Source organism: Mesoplodon densirostris, chromosome 14 (genome assembly GCF_025265405.1).
Source record: "Mesoplodon densirostris isolate mMesDen1 chromosome 14, mMesDen1 primary haplotype, whole genome shotgun sequence".
NCBI classification, from domain to species: Eukaryota; Metazoa; Chordata; class Mammalia; order Artiodactyla; family Ziphiidae; genus Mesoplodon; species Mesoplodon densirostris.
In genome coordinates, this window is record NC_082674.1 from 12,093,662 (window position 1) to 12,117,207 (window position 23,546).

Sequence of the window (23,546 nt, forward strand, 5' to 3'; positions counted from 1 at the left end):
GGCTGAACCCGTTAGAGAATCCAGGGAATGTGTGGTAGCTCACAGTGGCTTTGGGGACTGCTGAGGGCATAGTGTAGGAACCCTCTCTTTCCATTTCACATCTAGAAACACACACAGACTGAAAGTGAGGAGATGGAAAAAGGTATTTCAGACAAATGGAAATCAGAAGAAGGCTGGAGTAGGGGAACTCCCTGGAGGTCCAGTGGTTAGGACTCAGCGCTTTCACTGCAGGGCCCGGGTTCAATCTGTGGTTGGGAGCTAAGATCCTGCAAGCTGCTTGGCGTGGCCAAAAAAAAAAAAAAAAGGCTGGAATAGCAAAACTCATATCGGACAAAGTAGACTTTAAAATAAAGACTGGGGGCCTCCCTGGTGGCGCAGTGGTTGAGAGTCCGCCTGCCGATGCAGGGGATACGGGTTCGTGCCCCGGTCTGGGAGGATCCCACATGCCGCGGAGTGGCTGGGCCCGTGAGCCATGGCCGCTGGGCCTGCGCATCCGGAGCCTGTGCTCCGCAACGGGAGAGGCCACAACAGTGAGAGGCCCGCATACCGCAAAAAGAAAAAAAATAAAAAAATAAAAAAATAAATAAAATAAAGACTGTTACAAGAGACAAAGAAGGACACTCCATAATGATCAAGGCATCAATCCAAGAAGATACAACAATTGTAAATATATATGCACCCAACACAGGAGCACCTCAACACATAAGGCAAATGCTAACAGACATAAAAGGAGAAATCGATAGAGAACTGGGCCATGCCCTCGGGAAAATGAATTGCTTCTTCCTGTCAGCTTGCGTATGTTGCAGTGCCGTCAGGGAAAGGCAGGCCACCCTGGCACATGTGGATCTGGCCGGTCAAGAGCCCCAGTGGGGGTCCCCACCTTAGTTTGCCCTTTTCTCCTCCCATCACCAGCTTCTTCCTGCATCTAGTGGGCATGGCCCCTTGGCCCCTGTGAGGAGGAGCATGACTGGGGGAGGGCTTAGTGCCTGGATCTAAAATGGGTACCAGGTGGAGGGGTTTCTGGCCAAGTGCACAGGAAGCTTTAATCAGCTCTCTGGTCTCTCACATGGAGCCTGCAGATGGTTAGTGCTTCCAAGGCGTGGCTGGTCATCCCGTCCATGGCCAAGTGCTCCAGGGAGGTGCCATCGCCTCTCTGTGGAGCCCCTTCTCCATCTCCATCCCCCACCCAACTCTGCTTGTCGTGCCCTTTTCCCTGCACTGTGCTCACTCAGGCCCCCATCAGAGAATGTCTGTTAACATATAGCTGTATCATTCTGTTCACACTGTCTTTTTCCCAATGGACTGTGAGCATCTTGAGCTCAGGAAACACGCGGCAGTGACGGTTATTTGCTGGACTGAAATGAAACCTTGTTCCTTCCAAGTTTTACCCGGGTTCCCCCTGCCATGTGGCTCTGGGTGCAATAGCCTTTCCAGCTATAATTAGAGGATGTGACCGCGACATGCCGCTCCGGCCACATGAGTGCCAGTCTAATGTCGTGGGTTGAGAGAGCACAGGCCCTTGGGTGAGAACACCTGGGTGTGTGTTCCAGAGCCCCTCTTAGTGCTGGGCCTAGTTTTCATCTCTGCAGGCCTCAGTGTCCACAGTGAGAAAATAGAAATAAAAATAGTGTCTAGGGCTTCCCTGGTGGCGCAGTGGTTGAGAGTCCGCCTGCCGATGCAGGGGACACGGGTTTGTGCCCCGGTCCAGGAAGATCCCACGTGCCGCGGAGCGGCTGGGCCCGTGAGCCATGGCCGCTGAGTCTGCGCGTCCGGAGCCTGTGCTCCGCAACGGGAGAGGCCACAACAGTGAGAGGCCCGTGTACCACAAAAATAAATAAATAAAGAAATAAAAATAGTGTCTAGCACTTTGGTGTGTTTTGAGGAGTTAATACAGTGACAAGGCCCATAGTAAGTATTTAATGAATGTGAGGGATGATTTTTACAATTTTTAAAAGAATGTAGTCAGCTTAGGTAAGAGATCCCAGGACAACCCTGAGCAGACATGGCCAGCGCTTCAGCATCCACTCCCGCCCCTGGTCCTCAGCTGACCCAGGTCTGCCGGCCATCCTGGCAGAGCGTGCTGAGCAGCCCAGGGAGCACCGAGCTAGGAGCCTCTGGGCGGGTGTATGTGTGGGGAGGGTCGGGGTGCGTGTGGCCCACTCGTCCTCTCCCCTGCACCGTGGCTGCCTTTGATCTCTCGGGAGCCATGACCTCATCTGTAACAGGCGGTGATCATTCTAACCTCACAAGTTGAGAGGAGGGTTAAATGAAATAAAGGACCTCAGGGTGATGCAAACCGTAAAGCACGACACGAACGGAAGGGGTTATTGTTACCCCGTGGCACTCACTCGATTTGCCTATTCAGCCCTGACGTGGGTGGAGGTGATTCCCATTTGACATATGGAGAAACTGAGGCCAGGCCCCGTAAAGGCGCTGGCAGAGCCGGGGAGAGGACGCAGGTCTACGGCCCCCTGGCTGTCACCGAACCCCGTTCTTCCAGGGGTTGAGGGGAAGCCTGGCCTCTGTGCTCCAGAAGCCTGGTTTGTTAGAAGCAGCCACAGGCGCTCGCCGTCTGGGGAACCTCGAGTGCGCCCCTTCCCAGGGACTCGGGGGTGGTGGGATTGGGGCCTTCTGGTCCTGGGAGCTGCGGGCAGGTCTGTCCAGTCTGGGGAGCTGAGTCTGTGGGGCTGGGCCGGTGTCGCTCTCTGCCTCGCCACGGGGGCCAGGCCCTAATCACTTTCTTTAGAAGGCTTTGTGCAGCCCGTTCTTTCATTCTGGGCCGACACAATGCAGGGGTGAGCCGAGGTCAGATTTTCAACCTTCAGCTCTGGATTTTCTGTCTTTCGTGGGGTGGAGGACAGATTCTGCCACCCAGCGTCCTGTCATCTCAGCACTGGGGACTCTGGCTCCCTGGCGCCAACGTGCCCTGGGAGACCGGGAAAGGCTCCTGGGAGGTGAAGAGAGGGGATCTGGCCCCCAGCTGCTAGTCACTCAGACACAGGGCCTGGCTGCTGCTGGACCCCAAATATTTCTCTAGGTCTTTGGAAATGGCTTCCTGTGGGTTCAAATCCCGAGAGCATCCTCAAGGCCATTTGAAATACTGTAGGTTAAAAAAAAAAAAATCACTATTCCCCAGAAACAGCACTCAGTGGGTGCCAACCGTTACCTTTTTCTCAGCCCAGAATAGGCAGCAAGAGAGAATGAGGGATAGGCCCCAAGTAGCAGAAAGGAGTTAAGAAATGAAGTCTTTCTGAGACACTGCTGTGCTTCAGGGGAAGAACTGGGGTTTGGACAGGAGGTGGATGGAGGAAGTGTAACCGCTTCCGAGGACTGACACACAAAGTACCACCGGCTGGGTGGCCGAAAGCAACAGAAACTTACTTCTCACACTTCTGGAGACCAGAAGTCTGAGATCAAGGTGTCCGCACAGCCATGCTCTTTCAAAGTCTCTCTGGAAGGACTGTCCCAGGCCTCCCTCCCAGCTTCCACTGATAGCTGGCAATCCTTAGCGGTCCTTGGCCTGTAGATGTGTCCCTGTCCTCATCTTTACTGGGTTTTCTCTCTCAGTCTCTGTGTCAACACATGGCCGTCTCCCCTCTGTGTCTGTGTCCAAATTTCCCTCTCTTTTTTTGGCTGCCCAGCGTTGCATGCGGGACCTTAGTTCCCTGACCAGGCGTCAATCCTGCATCCCCTGCAGTGGGAACGCCTAGTCCTATAACCACTGGACAACCAGGGAAGTCCCAATGCCCCTCTACTTGCAAGGATGCCAGTCATATCAGATTAGGGATCCACTCTACTTTAGTTTGGCCTTATCTTAACTAATCACCTCTGCAATAATCCCATTTCCAAATAAGGTCACTTTCTGAGGTACTGGTGCTTAAGAGTCCAACATACCTTTTGGGGGGCACACATCGACCCCATAACAGGCGGGCTCACGTCAGTCAACTTTTATTTGCCGTCTGCTCTGTGCTCAGCCCTGTACTCGCTCTTTGGATTCAGAGATGCACGAAACAGTGTTTGCCCTCAGGGAACTTACAGCCTAGTGGGGAGAGGCAAGGGAGGAATAGCTGTTATAATACAGCATGGGCACTGCTGATGGGAATGTAAACAGGTGCAGCTACTGTGCAAAACAGTATGGAGGTTTCTTAAAAAACTAAAAAGAAAACTACCATAGGATCCAGCGATTCCACTCCTGGATATATATCTGAAAAAAACAAAAACGCTAATTCGAAAAGACTCATGCAGTCCCATGTTCATAGCAACATAATTTACAATTGCCAAGGTATGGGAGCAACCTAAGTGTCTATCAACAGATGAATGGATAAAGAAGATGTGGTATACATATAAACAGAATACTACTCAGCCATAAAAGAGAATGACATTTTGCCATTTGCAGCAATGTGGATGGTCTTAGAGGGCATTATGTTAAGTGAAATAAGTCAGACAGAGAAAGACAAGTACTGTACGATATCACTTATATGTGGAATCTTAAAAATACAACGAACTAGTGAATATACAAAAAAGAATCAGACTCACAGATAGAGAGAACAGACTAGTGGTTACCAGCGGGGGAGCAGGGGCAATAAGGGTTGGGGGATTAAGAGGTACAAAGTATTATGTATAAAGTAAGCTGCAAGGATATACTGTACAACACCGGGAATATAGCCAATATTTTACAATAAGTATAGAGGCCTTTAAAAATTGGGAATCACTATGTTGTGCACCTGTAACTTATATAATATTAATATTGTACAGCAACTATACTTCAGTTAAGAAAATTGAAGCAATCCCAGGAATGGCCAGGAATGGATTGAAAACAGGGTGATGAGGGCTCTCGTAAAGGCGTCCACCATCCTACCTGGTGAGGAGGGAAGGGAGCCTTTCTGGAGGGAGGGACACAACCTATAGAGGAAAGCCGGGGACTCAAGAGGGACAAGGGTGGCAAAGACGAGTTTTTCAGATTCCGAGAATACTGTGTGAGATCAAATCTGCCAACAGACTCAGGAAAACCTCGGAACTCCTGGGGGCGAGGGAGGTTTCTAACAGCCGATGTGGGTCAGGGAACATCTCCCTCGAACATCTCCTTTCTTTTTTAACTGTGCCAACTGCCTGCCGTCCCGTCCAGGGCCCAGGAAGAATGGCCAATGGGCACATGCGTGGTGCTTTCCTTGCCCCTCAGTACCTGGATCCACAGGTGAGAGAGGAAAACCAACGCTCCAGTAGCTGGATGTGATGTTTTTAACTGTTTTCATGAATTCTTTTGATTCTTTTTTGGGAGTTGTGGATTATGATTCATACTGTGTGAAATGAAATGGTATAGGTACCTTGAAATAGAGTGTGAACTTGGAGGGTTGGTGGCGATGGGATACCCAGGGACGAGGGTGGAGCACAAGGGCAGCCCAAGGCCTGGGAGCAGAACAATCCATGGCTAGTGCTCTTGACCTGCTCACCTTTGGCATCTTCCCACAAAGAAACCGGGCGAGTTTGGGCTTGGCTTGGCCTTTTCCAGGAGTTGTGCAATGAGGCTGCAAATCTGCCACTGCAGAATCGGAAACACAAACCATTTTACCCAGAAATGTCTTTAACTGAAGTAGCCATCAAATGCCCCAGGGAGTGTCCCTTGGCTAAAATTCTGTGTCTTCATTTTTTTCTCCCTATTTGAACAACCCCTCTGCTTTCCCCACCTTTGCAAAGACCTTTCAAACGTGGCATGGCATGGATTCTCACCTAGGCACTTCCTGGCTGGCAGGATGAAACTTTGTCCCCATTTTCCAGGTGAGGAAGCTGAGGTAGGTCATGTGACTTTCAGCCCAGATTCACAATAAGACTTCCACCTCCACACCTGGGGATCTTTCACCTGTGTTGCTGAAGTCTCCTCAAGGGATCAACTTCCACTTCCCACCCTCCTTTCACCTAATCTGGCTGCCCAGCTTCGACTGATGCTCACGAACTCTGCTCTGGGTGGAGATAGCTCAGCAAGGCTTCTCTAGATTAGAGTTAGCACGTAGCCTGGGTGAATCACAGGCTCTGGAGCCAGGCGGCCTGGATGGGGCCCACTCCGCCTCTCCCTGGCTCTGTGATCACAGCCAAGTTCCCTAATCTCTCCATGTTTCTGTTTCTCCATCTATAAAGGGGACTAATACCACCCACCTCTAGGATTATTATGAGGATTCCATTAGTTAATCTACAGAGATTTCTTGCGGGTGATTCCTGGCACCTAGGAAGTCCCATATAATGTTTGTTAAATTTTTTTAAAGTCCCTAATGTAATGAAGAACTTTGAAGATCCAACAGTGGCAAGTCTCATGACGGCCCATAGCCACTCTTCTCTGACTTAGTAGGAAGCTAGCAGGTAACTAGGTTTCCCTTTGATGAGTTTGTCATTGTGAACACTTCATGGTCTTGGGTCTAGAGGCAGGAGATCTGGATTCTAAAGCCCTTATCTCGTGGTGCTAGATCTTCTCACAAGACTGTTTGCCTGGCTGGAATGTGTGCTTCCCCAGGGTAGGGCCATGTTTTATTCTTTTCTGAATTTTTAGCAGCTGATCCAAGGCCTGGAAGGCAGAAGTGCCCATTCTATACTTTTTGTTTTTTAATGTGTGTGTGTGTGTTGTTGTTTTTTTTTTAATTTGGCTGTGCCTCATGGCCTGTGGGATCTTAGTTCTGCAACCAGGGATTGAACCTGGGCCCTCAGCTGTGAAAGCTCGGAGTCCTAACCACTGGACCCCCAGGGAGTTCCCTATACAATTTTTTTTTAAAGCATTTTATTTTATTTCTTTGATTTACAATGTTGTGTTTAATTTCTGCTGTACAGCAAAGTGATTCAGTTATACATATAGGTATTCTTCTTCATATTCTTTTCCATTATGGTTTATCACAGGATACTGAATATAGTTCCCTGTGCTGTACAGTAGGACCTTGTTGTTTATCCATCCTATAGATAATAGTTTGCATCTGCTAATCCCAAACTCCCAACCCCCCCCCCCCGCCAGCCCCCAGTTCTATACATTTTGGGTGGAAACTTCTGGATTCTAGTCCCTGTTCTGGCCTCAATTCCCCAACCCGTCCTCTAAGTGATGAGCCTGTAGCTCTGTCAGCCTACACTTCTGAGAACCTGACCTCCTTACAAGGTGTTTCTGGAGCGGCTCTTTGGAGCCAGGCCCTAGAACATTCAGCAGAGTGCCATCAGAAACACTGTAATGTAACTCTCTTGGGTCTGTCTTGTTTGGAACCACAGGCTAATGAACCCCATTGTCAGTTTCGAGAAGAAGGGGAGCCTGGGGCTGAATCCTCACAACCGGATCAGCGTGGTCCCTGGCAGAGGGTGGGGACAGGAAAGGGCTTGGTGGATGCAGTTTGTGGGCCCTGAAACTTATGCAATTGGGGGATCCTCTTTACAAAACCATAAAAACAAAATCAGATATGAAAGGAAATATTTACTCAGGATAAAAGAACTTAAAAAGATCCCAGGGCTTCCCTGGTGGCGCAGTGGTTGAGAGTCCGCCTGCCAATGCAGGGGATGCGGGTTCGTGCCCCGGTCCGGGAAGATCCCACATGCCGTGGAGCGGCTGGGCCCATGAGCCATGGCCACTGAGCCTGCGTGTCTGGAGCCTGTGCTCCGCAACGGGAGAGGCTGCAACAGTGAGAGGCCCGTGTATGGCAAAAAAAAAAAGGAAAAAAAAAATCCCATATGAAAACACTGAGCACCGTAATCATCACAAACCCCAGAAAACCCATGACCGTTTTATTAATGAATCACCTGGGACACCTCTGGAATACTGCTTCCTACATATTTTGGGTGGTCTCTTCATCTGACAACAATGTTTTAGCAGCATCCTCTATAGAGAGAATGGAAAGATAGTCCAGTCTTTACTCTAGCATGGAATGGCTAATCATTCTTAAAAAATTATTTGTACTTTAGAAAAGCATCTATTTCATAATTGTTAATTTTGAAAAGACCTCTATCAAGCATCTTTCACAGCAGAGCTGTAAGATTTCAAGGTAGTCCTATGCAGGGATGAATCTTAAATATTCTTTGAATTGACAAGTTTCATGAACAAGTTTCTCATCCACAACCTCGTGTGCTGTTGTGAAGTAAGTTTTAGGCTATATTTGTGAAGTCAGTATTTCATACCAGTTTCCCCTTAGCTGGATGGCAAAAATGCCCGTGACGACTGCACTGCCACCAGAATCAAAGATAACCCAGGGGAAGTTGGAGTGAGAGAGCCAGGGTTCTAAATCACTCACCTTTAAAAGAGCTTACTTCTCAAGTTTTATAAAACCGGGTGAGTCCATTGCTAAAGTTGTGGAAGAAGTCAGTGGGCTGAGGGTCCTGAAGCTTCAGTTTCATTAACTTTACGGAAAATCTGCTTCTGTTTGAGGAAGAGAGGGACTGACAGCCAATCAGTGACTTTCTTTCCCGCCCTTGCTCTTCCCTTCAGGTTTCTCTCTCGTGTTTCCACGGAGTCTTTTCAAGGTTCTCGGCCCTATTCCAGGTCCCATCCAGCTCTGCCCCATCTCAGCACATCTCAGGGAACAGATGCTCTCGCCCTGTGCTCTTCTCTTTAATCTTCGTTGGACCAAGTTATATCTAAGTTCAAGGTTTCCCTCCAACGCTGATTCCTTCAGTCCAAATGATGATTTCTCCTGATGGTGTCCTTTCAATAATAACTCACTTGTGTTCCTCTAACTACACTCATCTTCTGTGTTCCCTTCTCCGCTCTGAGCTCATAGCAGGAGCGGGGGTCATCCGTCAGCCATCCTCCATCCCATGACTGCCGTCCTCCCTACATACGTGTGTGGAACACGCATTGTGAGTGGTTCAAAGAACATCACTACATCATGACTCAGCCAAAATGATTTTTACTTCAATTCCCAGGAACCAGTTAGGATTTGCCACACAAATATTTACAAGACAATTACTTTCAAGTGCATCAGCCTGGATTATAATATTACCTGTGCCTAAATAAACACAGTGAAGGGATCGGAGGCTTTTAAAACGTCCACTTCAACTTAAAATGAGATCAGAAATAATTCTAAAAGCCCTGCAACTTTATGACAGGACACTGGAAGAGCTATGGGGCATGAGGAAGGAAACGAAATAAAACCCAAGCCTGGGATGAAAGCATACCCGAGCCATCCTTCGTGACCTTTCCCTGCACAATTAGAAACTGATACAGCAGGAAAGACACGGTCACTTAGGACCTTGCAGATTCCTTTAAGCCTGTTCCTCTGATGAGGAGAGAGGAGAGGAAACGCGACCCTGTGTGCTGAGGACCCCACCGCAGAGGGGGCTGCAAGAGGGCTCAGGACCCAGCAGGGTCAAGGGGAAAGCAGGATTCCCTGTCCAGAGCCCTCCAGTTGCAGGAAAGACCAGACCTGGCTTCTGAATGGCCACCCTCTGTTCTCTGGGCAGAAGCCGCTCAGTTGCTGCCTTGGGCTGGGAGTCAGATCTACAGGTCTTAATCCAAATTCTGGCAGATTCACCTTCTGAGGCCAAGCAGATGATCAAGCCTCTTGATCTCACTGTCCTCAGCATCCTGTGGGGGGCCTGTTCCATGCCGACCCCTGGGCCAGGAGTGGGGATGCAGACATGAGTCCAGTGGAATCCTTACCCTGAAAACCTGGGTGTCTGGACCTGGAGGAAGCAGCACTTATCTTACAGATAAGAAGGAGATCCTCAGGGGAAAAACAATACTGAAGGAAGACATTCCAGAAAGCAAGAAAAGAACAAACAGAGGTTTGGAGATACTAAGCAACTCAGTTTGTATGGAAACTGCAGGTTATATGAAGGTCGAGAAGGATGGGAAGCGGAACTAATTTGGGGTTGAGCTTTAAAAAAAAAGAAAAAGAAATATTAGAAGTCCCATGGATATCAATGCATTTTATGGAACACATCATAGAATGGATACGAAGATGCTTTAAAATTTCTGAAATACCATGTAGATGCAATTCATGATTGCCAACACAGACATACGCACACAAACACCCACAAAATTGTGGTCTACTGGTGGTGTTAGCAGAGCGTTGTTATTCTTGGGAACTCCTTTATTTGTTTATTTCCCCATACTTTTTCTGGGTTAATTTCGGGAATACACTGCTTTTCAGCGAGTGTGTAGCATCTGCCATCACAGCCCCGAGTCAGGGCTGAGGTCTCATGTTGTTTTCCCAACATCAAGTCAAGGATGTCCGGGAAACGAGAGTGAAGGGTAAGTGTTTGTTTCCTGGAGGAGCCCTTGTGATGCTCTGACTGTAATCATGCCTTTGAAAGATCGGCTAAAGCAGAGACACCAGGGGCGGTTCCCACCAGCGGTAAAGAGGGAAAAACTTACCTCTGCTTCTTTCTGTGGCTGAGAGAAGAGTGTGGAGGTGGGAATTGTGTCTCTGTCTTGCCGGCGATTTGCTGAGTCACCGTCTGTCTCTGAGCCTCAGTTTCCACACCTTCAAAACAACTGGTTGATACGCTCTCCAGGGTCCCCTAGAAATATAGTCAAAACTTTACAGTAGCCCTTCCTTGCCGAGACTGACGAATTCGTGCCTTCCTGAGGCCCCGAGTCTCTCCTGTACCTGCCCTGACTCAGTTACTGAGTGTTCCCCGTCACAAGTGGTGGCAGAATAAAGCTGGGCGTGGCCGAGTGAAGCCGACATTTCTTCTGCTCAATTCACAGGAGATTCATCTGCGTTCTGGTTGCTGGTCTATCTACTAACTCTCTCTACATCATCTTAGGAGAAACTAGAATTTCTCTGAGACTCAGTTTCCACATTTAGCAAGTGGAGGTAATAAGAATAGAAGATTTCTCTCTGCGGATCTGCACCCTGAATCTTCCTGCCACCTGGGTACAATCCAGATCGTGTTTCTGGGTTTGTATTCTTCTTGCTTTGCATGGTCTGGATATTCCTCACCCTCGCACATCTGAGAAGGAAGTGCTAAGAAGCAGACAGCTCATGGAATGGAAGCCCCCTCTGGGGGCTTAGAACAGAGACTCTACGGCCACCCCCCGTGAAGATTCAGTGAAGCAATACGACTTTGACCCAGGTCTCTTATTTTTTTCTACCGTTAAGTCACATCCCATAAGATGTCCTGATTTTTGACATTTTGCCTATTTTGGTCTGAATCTGGTTGTTTTTTAAACAATATAATTTCAAAGACTCTCGCTTTCTCTACCCCCTCCCACTTTTTGTGTTCCTACAACCTTCTACATGTTGGGCGGGGTACTTCACCTAAAGACCTGCAAGATGGCTATGAATTTCTCTGTTGGACAGATGAGGAAACCACATTTCTGATAAGTTCGCTTTCCTGAGGACGATGTCACGGACTTGAAGACCTGAGTTCTTTCCCCTTCTTCTTGCTTATTTCCATCAATCTGGAAAAGAAACAGACCTAAACCTGCGTTTTAGCCCCTAAAAGGAGCAATGCTTCTGAAGGGGGGCTTTGCTTCGTGCTGTCAACATGGAAAACTTGTAAGTGCATTTTTTGGCAAATCAAATCCTATTTTCAGCGCCTTAAGGGAGCACATTCTATAAAGGAAGTCTCCAGTGAATGCTTTTGTGAAGTGAGGACGTTTTTCTGCAGCTTTAACAATTTCTGTCTAATTTATCTGCTTTCTAGACCAGAACTTTTAGACATAGTACTTTTTCTCAAGTGGAGTCCTGCAGGTATTTGTCCAGCTTTTGATCCTGATTCTTTATAAAATAATAGCAAGAAGGATGATTGAAGGGATTTGAAGATGTTCATAATGTTGCAATTGTACAAATCAAAAGAGTTCACTGTGAAATCATTCCAAAGTTTTAGCCTGGTATCGGGGGCCATTCATGCTCTGGCTTTCTTTCTAGTCTTATTTTTTTGCCTTTCTTATCTTACCATATGCTCCAGCCACCACCACCTTCCTCTTTTCCAAAAGCTTTTATCTTCACCTCTCTGAGCTCTGTGCTCACCAAGATTCCTTCCCTTTGAATACTCCCCATTCTAATACTACTTCTCCAGCCTGGGGTGTTCGAAAACATGTGTGAACCCACACACAGCACCTCACTCACACATACACCCTCGCATATCCACAGACACGCCCAAATCCGTCAGATATGCTGTGTCCAACCTAGAAGCCACCAGCTGCACGTGGCTACCTCAATTTAAATTAGTCACATAAAATATCAACAGATGAGCGGCTAAACAAAATGCGTTGTATACATCAATAGACTATTATTCAACCTTAAAAAGGAAGGGAATTCTGACACAGGCTACAACATGGATGAATCTTGAAAACACACTGAGTGAAAGAAGCCAGACACAAAAGGACATATACTGGGGGATTTCATTTATCTGAGGTATCTAAAATAGGCAATTCATATAGAGACAGAAAGTAGAATAGAGGTTCCCAGGGGCTCCGGGTGGAGATGGAGAATGGGGAGTTATTGTTTCATGGGTACCAAGTTTCATTTGCAGTTGATGAATAATTTCTGGAAACGGGTGGTGGTGATGGTTGCACAGCCATGTGAATATACTTAATGTCACTGATTTGTACCCATAAAAATGGTGAAAGTGGTCAATTTTATGTTATCTGTATTTTGCCACAATAAAAACGCAAAGAGATTTTTAAAATTAAAAAAACATTAGAGATAAAATGCAGTTCTTCAGTCACACTAGCCACATTTCAAATAACGGCCACGTGAGCCTCGTGGCTACTGTATTGTTCAGAGCAGACAGAGAACCTGTCCATCACTGCAGAAGGTTCTAGTGGGCCGTGCGGCTTCAGGTCCTTCTAGGCCCACTTATTTTTTTAAAAAACATTCCTTGAAGCTCCAAGCATCTGTGATTACTCCCTCCTTGGAATTCTTGTAGTTATTTGTCTTGACCTCTTTCAAGGTTTTATCAGATTCTTCATTGTATTTCAGGCAAATACGTAGCAGTCGATTTCCTGACAAAATTGCAAGCCGGTGGAGGGCAGGGCTGAAGTTTTGGTGGAAGGATCATGGATCTGGGTGTGCTGGCCCCTCCCTACCCTCCACGGGTCCCCCTCGGAGCTTTGCGAGCTAATCAGCCCTAACCAAATAGGTGTCTTTGAATGAATGGAGGAGACAGGAAGACAGACGGCCTTCTGTGTTATGGTCCTCGCTGGGAATGTAATTCTATCTTATATATTTCAGGAGCCATTAGACGATGACATATTTGTCTTCCATGAATAAATTTGTATCACAACTCTTGGGCCATAAATTAGATGCCTTCTGTGTCTTCCTCGGGGAATGAAGAGAGTGTTCTCTGGGAATTTTTGTAAATGAGATCGAAATTTGTCCTATGGACGTGTGAAGTCACTTCTCAGCTAGCCATTGAAGGGAGCTGCCGAGTCTTTCTTCCTAAAACAAATGGCCAAGTCACTTTGTTTTCTGTAACACAAATCCTTTCACAGCAAATAGAGTCGTCTTCTGCTCATTATCTTGTCATTAAAACCTCTGGCTTGATGTATTTCTCTATAAAATAAACCTGAGACCTTATTCATAAAGGGGAAAATGCAAACACGGGCTTTAACCACGTATGAAAGGGACCCCGTGTAAAAAGAGCTTTCTTTTGCCTCTTGAGTTCAATGATGAGATCTCGTGGACAGACAACATTTTTTGACTGGTAAGAGCAGAAACGACCCTCTTGAGTTACTGTTTAGTGAATGAGGGCCTTTGTTTCCCACCGAAGAATTAAAAACCTACGGGCCTCCCCCATGCAAACAGGAATACGTTTCACACAGCACACAGCGGTGTTGGGATTAAATGACTGCATCATGAAAAAAGTCAGAACAATGCCCACTCACGTTTTAATCATTTACCTGGCATTCCAGTTGAGACCGTTTCACCGAAAACTAGAAGATTAGGGAAAGGTTTTCGTTTCCTCCAAGTCCTCTTTCTCTGCGTCTCTGTTCCTTTCTGTGTCACTTCAAGGTGGAGAGTCAAGGAAAATTGCACATTTTCTACTAGCCGGTTCTGAATTTAGGAACATAGACTCTGGAACCTGGGAGGAGCCTCCAAAGTGTGCGGTCCAACCCCGTCTTTTGAAGTGAAGAAAGCGAGGCTTGGTGGGAAGGGGCTTGCCCAGGGTCACACACGGAGTGAAGAGTAAAACTGAGAGTGTCCACTTGTGACTCTTGGTCACCATTTCTTCCTCCTATGACAGTTGCTGATTTGACATCTCTGAAGCTCAGAAGATCTTCTCCTTTAAAGTGATTCACATACACATTTAAGGAAAACACAATTCATGGCAAGAAAGGAATGTATTTGGTAATGTTGAGTGAAAGAGTGTAGAGCTGGAAACTTACTAGGTTCTGTCTTCATCGTGCCATCCATTCCTGGGTGACCTGGAAGCAGACACTCGTTTCCCTGTGCCCCCTTATCTGCATTTGTGCATAGGGAGAAAGTTGTCAGTCTCATGGGTTTACTAGGATAGAACAAGATAATAGATGGGAAAGTGCTGTGGGGAGCTGAAAGTGCTAAGCGAATGCAAAGTGTAATTATCCATGTGAAAACTGCTGTTTGGTTCAAAGGAAAACAGGGAAGAACGGTGGAAAGCGTGAAGAAGTGCCTCTGAAGGAGAAATTCCATTTATAGGCAGAGTAGTTTCTTCGAGATGGAACTCATCCTGGAGATAGAAGGATTGTCCAAGAGTAGACACCCTGGAACTGAGATGCTTGGCCAAAGGGAACAGCAATGACAAGGAGGATGGGATCAGAGGAGAGCTGTGTGTACGGGGTGAGGGAGAGAGGGCGCTGGATGGGTGCGGTGCAGTGACAAGAGCGTTGAATCCCAGTTCTACTGTGTGCTGCCTGCACATCTGCGGCCAGGGCACTTTACCTCTGTCTGTACCTTGGTTTACTCCTTTGTAGGGTGAGTCCAGTGATACCTGCTCTGGGGCAGATCAGAATCATCTACTTAAAAGCCCTTTGCAAACTGTGGAGCAGCTCATGGAGGTGACCGAGGTCAGGGAGGATGGGAACTGGGTTTATCTGCAGCTCTGCCAGGGACTAGTTGTATATGGTGTGGGGCAAGGTACCAGGCCTCAGCTTCCTAATCTTTAAGTGAAGGTGCATGAAAAGATGATGCTGAGAGAGAGAAACGAAAACTTCCTATTTTTGACCCCTTCCTTATTAAAGCGCAACGCTACATCGCAAGGTCCAGAGCCTCTGAGTGATAGGCAGTGTTATCCCAGGAGGGTCATGGGCTACCCTGCAGGACCCCTCTGGCAGGATGTGTCAGGGAGCATCTCAGCCACTGTACTTTTACTTCTCTTTCCATGGCTTGGGGAACATTGGGAGAAGACACCTCTGCATGTGACAGAAGGAACACTGCAGAATTTCAGGGCTAGAAGGGACCTCAGAGGTCATCTAGTCCAATCACCAGTGTGCTGGCATCCTTCGGTGGTGTCCCTGTCACTCAAAACATGGATGCACGTTCCTGAGATGGTCCATTTCATCTTTGAACAACAAGGACTACAAAGAAAGCTTATTTTTATTTTTGAAATCTGTCTGGATGCCAAGAATTAACAGGATTTTCTTCATCTAAAATGGTTTCTTTCTAACCCTACCTCAGTGTCTCTATTTATCTACTTAAAGTGTTCATTCAATAACAATAATAACACTTCAGGGGCTTCGCTGGTGGCGCAGTGGTTGAGAGTCCGCCTGCCGATGCAGGGGACACGGGTTTGTGCCCCGGTCTGGGAGGATCCCACATGCCACGGAGCGGCTGGGCCCATGAGCCATCGCCGCTGAGCCTGCGTGTCCGGAGCCTGTGCTCCGCAACGGGAGAGGCCACAACAGTGAGAGGTCCACGTACCGCAAAAACAAAACAAAACAAAACAAAAAAAAACGAAAGAAACAACAACACTTCAGGTACTCATTACATATCCTGCACAATCTCAGGTGTTTTGTTTTACTAGTTCAAGTGAATGTCACAACAACCCTGGGAAGGGATATTGCATTGTTATAATCCCTATGTTACAGAGGGGGAACCAGAGCACAGAGAGGTGAGGTACTTGGCTAAAAGTCACACAGCAATTATGCTTTGGAGTCAGGATTCCAACAAGGCAAGCCAGGGGTTTGGGGCCCTATGGGATAGAGCCTCTCTTCCTCCTGGGACTTCAAGATGCTTTTTCCCTAGCACTTTGTGTGTCATTTTCAAATGGCCCTTAGCACTTTCCATCTCGTATTATGCTTTGGTATTTGGGATTTAGCCTCCTTGGGGTCAACTAGCCAGAAGCCCCACAGAAAGCCAGGCCGTGCGCGGACCAGAGCAGAGGCAAAGACAGTGGTCAAACCGGTGCGGAGCCCAGCCCACCGCGCGACATTTGCATCTCAAAGAAGCTTTGTGGTTTTCTACCAGTTTCAAAGCTGTCGCTACAGGGAAGGGCCCCATGGTATTTGCAATTTTGAGGGCTTGCAAATGACTCGAGGCTGACCCCTGGCAATCCTGCACATCCGAGCTCCTTGCCTTTCACACACCTTTCAGTTTGAGAGATCAGTTTAGTCCAGTTCAGGTTTTTGGTTTATTTATTTATTTTGGGGGGCTAATGTGTGCAAGACTACAGATGTTTGATGACTTCGTGAGAGGAAATTTCATTTCTGAGGAAATCCAATGTTGAGTCTTGTTGGCTCCAAAGGATAGGAGGGATGTCCAGTCTCTTCTTTTTTTTTTTTTTTGCAGCCTTACGCCCCATGAATCTTGCGGCTCTAACAGTGGACAGACCTTAGCATGTCGTTTCCTTTCCTGCCTCCACTCCTATCTTTCTCCCTGGGAAGCGATCTCACTCCAGTTTCTGGGAAGAAAATCCTACCCTACCAGACCCCTCAGAACAAACCACCACCCTCACCATCCAATCCTTCCTGGTGGACCTGAGCCCCGTGGTTTTTCCTCTTTGTATCTCCCTGGGGCCTCGCCCAGTGCACAGCTCACAGCCGGTGTTCATTTGGGTGGAACAGAATCAAATTAAACCCAATTGAAATAAATCTAATTTAACCTTTGTTCCCCAGTTTACTCGGCTGTACAACTGCAGGATGGGAAGAGAGATCACTTCCTCCACCCAAATTCGAGGCAAATATCTTCTTCCATTCCCAAATGGCCCCTCACTTGTCCCAGAGGCAGAAAAGAGAGCCGCTCACCCACTTGGGCCAGTGGCTGGGTTTCAGAATTCCACGTTCTCCTTCCACCTGGTTCTAGGAAGCCTTTTATGAGAGTTGACACCAGAGAATCTCTGTTCCCCACAAGCCATTTCTCTTCTGTGCCTACAAAGGATAAAGATCTATTTGTCTCTGTGTGTATGTTACAAAAAATGAATGAGGATTTAATTACAGCGGCTCATTTCCTAAAAGGAAGTCCTATTTACGATGTACCATATGTTTTGCCAGCGGCCATACCCCTGAGGGCCGGAGTCTTGTCAGATCTCCTTAGATAAGCGGGGGTTAGCTTGCCCGGCTTCACTGGATCTTGACGGGAGGACAAGCCCAGGGTCCCCGGAAGTGGGGAGGGACATGTAGGTGGGCTCCCGGCTGGTGGGAAAGCTCAGACCACCACTGACCCAGGAGCATCACTGAGTGACCAGGGGACGCTGCCCTGGTTTCAGAGGATGGAATCAGAGGCTCAAACAATTTGTGATGATTAAAAATCGCCTGGCTTTTTTCATCTATTAAAGTGGCTCTTGAGGGGGAGAGCGTCTCTCTCTGATCCTTCCTTTCGTGGTTTTAATTCCCCCTCCACCACTTCTGAGCCAGCGCAGATGGCTTTCTAGAGCTCCCAGAACCTTCCTGCGAGGGGAGGGGGCAGTGGGGAGCCAGGAGGGGGTCTGGCTTGGTCCTAGTGCTCACTGCCTCCTTTGACTGTTTTCTCTTTGGTGGTGCCTATAGTTTGAGATGCCGGAAGCCGAGGGTGGGTCCTTCAGGATTTCTCAGCTGGGCTTTAAAGCAGTTACTGGAACCTGCTAGAACCTGACTCCACCGATGAGACTTATGACTGGGAGGCACCTCTTCCCACCCAGGCTTCCCTTCTTTTTCCAAGCTCCCTTCCCCCTTTCCAAGGGGTTCTGTTTCTCTTGCCTCCACAATCCATATCACTTTTTAAACTGTCCCCAGAGAAGAGGTCACGGCCTTATCCCCCTTTCTCCTGCGCCCCTCCCCAGACTCTGCCGCTCTCCCTGCACTGCTGGCATATCTGAAGGGACGAGTGTCCCCTCCCAGCTCTAGCATTCACTTGCTGTGATCTTTAAAGCGTGTCCTTTCTGACTTGAGCTTGGTGGGGGACCCCATCCTCTAAAATGTCCCCTTTCAGCTCTCATTCTTGATCATACCAACTAGCAAGTGGTCCTGTCATTTGTTGTTGTTGTTTTTTAATAGGGATCTAGCAGATCCCCATCTGCTCAGAATCAGGCAAAGCCACCAGAAATCAAGTGGCCTCCTGGGAGGTCGGGACCTTGATGGAATTGCCAGGCCTTGGGCAGTGGTCCAGGAAGGCTCAGATGCTCCCAGTGCTGGGTTTTCATTGTAGAAACAGGATAGGGGTTGAAGGAGAGACTAGTGGCCCGTCGGTGAGCGGGCAGGCTGTGTACACAGGGAAGTGCGCTCTCGGTGCAAAAGATGGAGGTGACTCATTGCGGACCCCCGCCGTCTTCCCCAGGGGTCCCGGGAGCTCCTGGAAGACAGGGGTTGACTGGTTCACTCCTCTTCATCTGTGCGTTCCAAAGGGGTGCCCAGGGACACCCCGTGAACACTGCAGCCAGAGCCTTCCCCGCTCCCCTGCTGCACCGGCTCCCATGTCGTCCCCTGTCCCCCTGCGTCCCCTCACGACCCTCAGGCCTCTGGACGCGGCTTCCCTCTGCCTTCCTGAGGGACTAGACGGGAACTTTCTCGGGTTTTCCTTTCCGGACCGTGGCCAAACCTTTTGGCTTCCCCTTCACATTATCTCAAGGAGAAATTACATGGGATTTAGGTCCACTGAAGAAAGCATACTTCTAATTTCCTGGGACTTACAGCTGCATCGGGATCTCAGCGACCCGTCTCTAAGTAAGGCTAAGGTGATTTGATTCCAGATGCCTTTGGCGAATTAGAAACCCCCTTTAGTTAGTTCTGTTACACAAGAATCCAGGGCACCACATGACCCTCTGAAAAACTGGCTAGTTTTGTACAATGTATTTGGAGCTGGAATCAAAGGGTGAGACTGTTGCTCAACTTTGCCGCCGAGGAGCCGTCGTCCTCTTCACCTTTGCCATCGGTTCTTGCTCTCCTCCCTCCCGCCCTCCCTGTCCTCTCTTTCGGCCGCTTCTCCAGCTGGGAGGCCTAGGCCGCGTGTATGAGTGCATATGCGTGTGTGCGTGTGTGTGTGTGTGTGTGTGTGTGTGTGTGTGTGTGTCGGTGTCAAGGCCGGGAGGGAGCGTGGGGCTCCCGTGCAAGGCGGCCATGCTGCATTTCTGTCTGCTCATTGTTCAGTGTCCGTCTCCATGGCGACGGGAGCAGCTGCTCCATTCTGGGCCTTGGCTTGGCTGAGCGGGGCGGCCCGCCTGCCTGTCTGCCCGCCCGTCCTCCTGCCCAGCCGTGGGAGCTGCCAGCTCTCGCCCTCCCGCTGCCCACAGGCCCTGCCAGCCTGGGCGCAAGAAAGCGTGTTTACTAACACCATCCGCACGGCTCCCTGGGTACCGCGGCTCTGCCCAGAAGATGTCAGGCCGAGGGTACTGGGCGGTGGGCCTGGAGCCAGGCTGTCTGCAGTCGAGGGAAAACTCTCCCTGGCCAGCGGCTGCCCTGGCCTGCCAGCGCCCAGGCGAGGGCTCCCGGCCTCACCGCACAGTCGCAGGCAGGCACTGGGGGTGAAGAGGCCCCTGCAAGGCCCCCTCTGAAGTCTCTCATGCCCGGCCTGCAGTGCCTTCCCAGAACCTCCAGAACATTCCTGGCCTTTGTGCCCCCTCAATCCCAAGTTTTCCAGAAGGCTTCCCTGACCGCTCTGCTCTTAGGTGGCTTGTCACCACCTTGACTCTTGGAGCCATGAACGACCAAAACAGTCAAAGACATCAAGAACTACGGAGCTGGAGGCGACCTCGGAGATGCCTTAGTCCAGTGGTCCCAATGTACAGATGGAGAAAAAGAGGGCAGGTGTGGGAGCTGGGGGGGAAGACTTGGTAGAATCACAGAGCGGATCATGGGGGTACAAGGACGTCCTCCTGCCCAGGCCGTGCCCTGGCAGCATGCTTTGCTCTTTGGCCCTTCTCAAGATTGGCCTCGGCCTTGGCCCGAGTTCCCTGAAGCTCTGGGCCCTTTCCTTCTCCCCTCCCCTTCACCCTTCTTTTCCTCCTTACTCTCTCCCTCTCGTCAGTCACGTTCTCTTCATCTCTCTGTCTCCCTCTTGCCCTCTTGCTGGTTCTGTAGAGCGGTCTGGGCTCTGGGTGCCATGAGTGTGTCTGTGGGTGTACATGTATGTGTGTGGCCTTTGGGGAGTGAAGGATGCTTCTCCTCTCACCTTCCCCTCAGCATCCAGCCCAGGGTGAGGTCGCTGATGAACAAGTTACCAAAAACTGAGTCTGAAACATTGGAGCCAAGGGCCAGAAGGCGTTGACCGTCAGCCGGCTTCTCTCCCACAGCACATCCCCAGGCTCCTCCACCAGCCCGGATTCCTCACACAGTTCGGAGGAAACCTCTGTCTCTAAGTGCTTCCCTGAGAGCTCCCTGCCTTCCAGCTAAACACGTCCCCCCCTCAGTGGGCTGGCCACGCTGCCTGGTCTCTCATCGTTATTTCCTTAGGAATGCCTGGTGAACGCAAATCTGAGTCATGAGTCAACTCACTTCTGGTCCCTTATTCGCTCAATAGGCGTCTATGTCATACCTGTTCCAGGGCAGGTAATAGGAATCCGGATATAGGCTGTGAGGGCCCAGCCTGGCCAAGACTTCTTTGTCTACAGTTCAGCCTGTTTCCTGGCCACGTTCTCCCCACTGCCTCTGTCTGTACTGACCTCTGGCTTTTTCCTTCAGGCTCTCAAGGTGCACATTCCACCCCTCTTCCTCCTCAGTCAGGAAAAGATCTGAACTTGCAGGCCGCAGTGAAAGAATGGAAGGAACTGTGCCCTCTCTCTCTTGGAGGTTCGTACCCCAAATCTGATCTCAGCTGTGGAACTAGAGGTTGCCTGTGTTCTGAGGAAAAGGATCTCAGGCCTCAGCAAACATACAGGCAAATTTTCTTTGGAGGATTTGCGGGTTCCTGACAGGCTGCCCACACTCTGCTTGAGGCCGGCCCTGACACAGACCTGGGCTCGGCTCTCTTCTGTTGGCGGGTGCAGATGGGTCCCTACTATGGGCCTCACTGGCTGGGGTGTGGGAGATGGAGAAGGGGTCCAGGTGGAGAGGAACCGGCTACTTTGGGCCGGGCAGCAGTGCTTGTGTGTTCACCATTCGCTCACTCTCTGCTACACACTAGGCCTGGGATTCAGTGCCTTCCATACACGCCCTTTCGTTTAATCCTCACACACAGATCCTATGCAGGAGAAATGATCACCCCAGTTGTGTGTGTGTTTGGCTGTGCCACACTGCTTGCGGGAGCTTAGTTCCCTGACCAGGGATCGAACCCTTGCCCCCTGCACTGGGAGCATGGCGTCCTAACCACTGGACCACCAGAGGATTCCACCCCCCCCACACACCCGCCTCGTTTTGTAGAAAGGAAAATGAAGCTCAGATAGTTTAAGTGAAACTCGCCCAGGAAACCCAGCTGTGGATCAGAGCCCAGCTGTACTCCACTGAAAAACTCAGCTCTTTCCTGAATCATCCTGCTTCACAAGATTGGTGGGTGTCTCTTCTAAACCAGCATCCCCAGGACAAGTTTGCCACTGTAGAACCCAGTGAGGTGCCCTCAGTAGCTGTACCCTACAGCCACTCCCTTAGTCAGGGCTCCCTCTCTTTCTCCTGGAGCCCAATAGCAGCCTCCTGTCTCCAAGTCTCCATGTTTGCCTGCCTCTAGTTTATTTCTTATGTAACTGCCAGAAGGAAAATTCTAAAATGCAAATTCTTTAAAAAAAAAAAGAAAAGAAAGAAGAAAACATTAAAAATAATAACAACCCAGCATGTTTACTATGACCTACACTTATGTGAAATTATCTATGTAAGTACATTAATGTCCAAAGAAAAAGAGAGAGAGAGAGATTTAGGTCTATGTGTATTGTCATGGAATGCCATGATAATTCAGTTAGGTAAACTAAGTTGCTCATATGCATAACGTGATTCTTTTTCAGCTGAAAAAATCGACCATCCCCCATGTGTGTATGTTTATGTTGTAAAAGTTGAAGGTAAAAAGGAAAAGCATGGAAGCCTGTGTATACCAGGACATTAACGGCAGTTATCTGAAGTTGGGGAGGAATGGAGGGAGGGTTGGAGACAAAAAATAGGCTTTTTCTTAATTTATTTTTCTACTGTTTCACTTGTTACAACACACACACTCACACATACATTACTTTAGCAAGTTAAGAAATGCTAAATAATTTTAAAGGACTGAAATCTGATTAGGTCCTTGTTACATAAAATCCTTCAATCGCTACCCATTGCTCCCGGGGTACCGTCCAAACTTGACATGTTTGCAAGGCTTTTCATAATCTGTCTCCCTTCCTGTCTGCTTCTCCTGCTTCCCGTGTCACCATGACTGGACACAGTCTATGCTTCAGCCAAATGGACCTCCATTTACTGTCTTTGCTTGGCCTTCAGGTTTATATCACTGTTCTCTGTATGAGAACCCTCCCTTCCACCTTGCTCCCCTTGTGATTTTCACAAAAAGGCATCATGGCAGTGGCTGTGTTCACAGAGGGGGGGCTTTACAAGGGTGGGGTGGAGGGGAGGTAGTTTAGGAGGGTGTCTGATAAGAGGTGACAACTAAAGTGAGTCTGTTCAGTTTCTTGCTAGAAGTACTGGCCAACTTGCCTCATGGTTATGAAGAATACTTACAAGTTGAAACGTATGGTATACCAGATGTCCCTAACCAAGAGGCTGCGGTTTTTGTTCTGTTTCAAGTGCCAAGGACCATTTCTGTCCCCACGATTGGGCAAAGAAAGGGTGAGAGCAGGAAGTCTTTGGCTTTCGACACTGGTGACTTCAATGAAACACACAACTCTTAAGGTCTGGAAGCAGGAGGCAATGATAATTTGAAAAAGGCTTCAAATATTCACCTAAGGAAGAAAGGCTTTGTAAGGACTTGGGCAAATGGTCTCTTGAGAGAAGAGTCATAGGGTATTTGGTATTTTTTGATTAAAATTTTGAGAAGGCTTCTAGGAGAAATAGCATTCCCGTGAAAGATAGGATATCAGAGTTGTCTAGGCTACCTTTGTCACCATTTGGCTGGTGACCTCAGACAAACCACTTACCTCTCAGTTTCCTCTTCTGACTGGTCTAGGTCTTCTCTAAAAGCTCTTCTGTATGTAAAAGTGTTAGCATCTCTCTCTTGGAACTCATAATTCATCCCCACTGTGACTGAAATGCTAGAGGCATAACTGGAACGTTTTCAATAGAAAAAAAGATTAAATTAAAACAAATAATTTGCACTCTGATACAAACCAAAATGATCAACAGA